Genomic DNA, 3,096 nt, shown 5'->3' with positions numbered 1-3,096 from the left:
TAAAATCGATCCAAATGACATCGCCTCGATTGGAGGGAGGTCTAGATCTCACACTCCCCTTTCCTCCTCACTTACGAGATCTTTAACAGAAACGTGCATAACTGCTTGGTTGATTCTGGTGCTTCAACCAATATTCTACCCAAGTCAATATGTGCCAAACTTAATGTTCAACCGCAAAAATCCGCAGTACGCATAGTTCAACTTGATCGATCACAAGTCGAAGTGATAAGCGAACTAAATCAAGTGAACATAAAACTATCGTCCAACCCCAAGGTGTGCCAGGTCATCGATATTCTAGTTGCTGACATCCCTGAATTTTATTGTCTAATTCTTAGCAGGGATTGGTCCGAGAAGCTCCACGGATATTTTTCGACTGACTGGTCGCACATGTGGTTACCCTTCAACGGGAAGCCAAATCAAATAAAGGTTGAACGAGAACTGCACCAAAAGTACATAGTGACGGACCTGGAGGGAGAGAACGAAGCCATAGCATACAACAGCAGCATCATAGGCAACTATTCGGTAGACTCTTTCCTTGGAAATTTCAATGCTCACATATCACCATATTTAGAAAATTCAGTCGTGTCCCAAGTAGAAAACTTTTCTCAGACGATGATTCGAAATGTGTTAGTTTCTTAGATAACCCTGTAAATACTTCTTTATTTTGGAAATTATATTTTGATGGCTCTAAGTCCAACGAGGGAGCGGGAGCAGGATGCGTCTTGATTAGCCTAGACGGAAATAAGACCATGCTCACATGCAGACTGGAGTTCGATTTCACGAACAACACAGCGGAATACGAAGCCTTGGTACAAGGCCTATACAAAGCAATCGGCTCCAACGTCAAATATCTTCAAGTCTTTGGAGATTCCGAGATCGTCGTCAAACAGGTACGTAACACCATACATTGCCTGTCTAGTCATTTAAAGCACTACCAATCTTTAGTGCAAGATCTCACTGCGCATTTTACAGCATTTAATATTTCATCAATCGCAAGACTTCACAATGCAAGCGCAGACCTGCTAGCAAACGTAGCCTCCAGACTCATTCCCTCCGAAGACTTTAGTCCAGATAGGTTTTCGATAGAATTAATTTTTAAACCGTCTATTCCTCACAACATCACCAACTGGAGAGTATTCAACGACAACCCAGACATCGTAAGTTTCCTTACGTCCGAAGGATCCTACTCAAACCAGATAATCGACGAGGACTGTCACGACCACCAAATACAACAAAGTGGCACTGATAACGCTATACCTAAATCAGTGTTCAAATTAGAAGATTTGTATGACTTAAAAAGTCGGTTCAAAAGGTCAGCTAACGCAAACTTTATAGTTCAACTCTGAACTACGAATCAGTGAACTTAGGAACCGACGAAAAACCCCAAAACGTCAATCTAGGCCAAGGCCTAGCTCCTGAAGAAAAATTAGCATACATCCGTCTTCTACGACAGTACAAGAACGTCTTTGCCTGGAACTACGATGAGCTGAAAACTTATAACACTTCTATCATTCAGCACACTATCCCTATGATCGATAACGAGAAACCCGTCCAACAAAAGCTCAGAAAAATCCACCCCAACCTGGAAAATCAGATAAAAACGGAGCTGAATAAGTTGTTGAGAGCCAGAATAATTTTCCCAGTCAGACATTCCAAATGGGTATCCAATATGGTACCTGTTAGGAAGAAAAACGGAGATATTAGAATCTGCATTGACTTCCGGAATCTCAACAAAGCCTGTCAGAAGGACAATTTTCCCCTCCCACCTATGGAGCAAATATTACAGGCTGTAGCAGGCTCAGAATTGATGTCTTTCCTGGATGGATTTTCAGGATATAATCAAGTGCTGGTGCACCCAGACGATCAGCTAAAAACCACCTTCCGAACTAAGTGGGGTACCTACGCGTATCGAAAGATGCCGTTCGGTCTGATCAACGCCGGCGCTACTTTTCAAAGAGCTATGTATATTGCTTCAAAGGGTTAATCAATAAATCAGTAGTGATTTACCTGGATGATATAACTGTGTACTCCAAAAAACGAAGCGACCATCTCAGAGATTTGAAGCAAATCTTTCAAAGATGTTTAAAGTATGGAATCTCGCTTAACCCGAAGAAATCTTTTTTCACGTTCAGTGAGGGAAAATTGCTAGGATTCATAGTGTCCAAATCGGGCATTCACATCGAATCTGCCAGAATCAAAGAAATTTCTGAGATATCCATGCCCCATAACAAAAAGACCATGCAATCTTTCCTAGGACAGATCAATTTTGTGAAAAGATTTGTCCCAGATTTTTCACGTATTATTTCTCCTTTACAAAAAATGATAAAAAAGAATTCAAACTTTAAATGGGGTCTAGACGAGCACGAAGCGTTTAACTTAATCAAACAAGCCATCATCGAAACTCCATCCCTAGCAACCCCAAATTTTTCAGAACCATTTGTCTTATACACGTTTGCCTCAATGCATTCTTATGCTGCTATCTTGACCCAGGCAAACAAAGAAAAGGCAGAAGCCCCAATCACATTCTTTAGCTCAAACTTACAAGGTGTTGAGCTGAAATATTCAGACGTAGAAAAACAGGCATATGCCGTCTTTAAAGCAGTCAAATATTTCAGACCCTTCTTGCTAAAGGCCCATACCAAGGTCATAGTACCATTCCCGGCGGTAAGAAACCTCCTGATTCAGAAAGACGTGGGCGAAAAGAGAGCGAATTGGATCACCGCCTTGCAAGAATACGACCTGGAAATCAAGCCGGCACACATCGTAAGAGGCCAAGGCTTCTGCAAGATGTTAGCTGGAGCATCGCAAATCCCCGAAGAGTCACCTGAAGAGGTACACACGTATGAGGTAAGCCTAAACGACGCAGAATCATTTTATGCCGACATCATTTATTTCCTAAAGAACGGATATGCTCCATTTCACCTGGATCACATAAAAAAGAGAGCCCTGAGGTTAAAAGCTAAACAATACCAGCTCGTAAATGATGTCTTATTTAAAAGAAACTATGATTCTGTGCTTCTTAGATGTCTTGAGAAAACTGAAGCCGAAAAGGTTTTGCAGGAACTCCACGATGGACCAGCAGGTGGACACTATGCT

The sequence above is a fragment of the Pinus tabuliformis genome, chromosome Q (genome assembly GCF_031772625.1).
Source record: "Pinus tabuliformis cultivar Carrire ecotype Pingquan chromosome Q, CPIR1, whole genome shotgun sequence".
Lineage (NCBI taxonomy): Eukaryota > Viridiplantae > Streptophyta > Pinopsida > Pinales > Pinaceae > Pinus > Pinus tabuliformis.
This window is presented reverse-complemented; position numbering follows the sequence as displayed.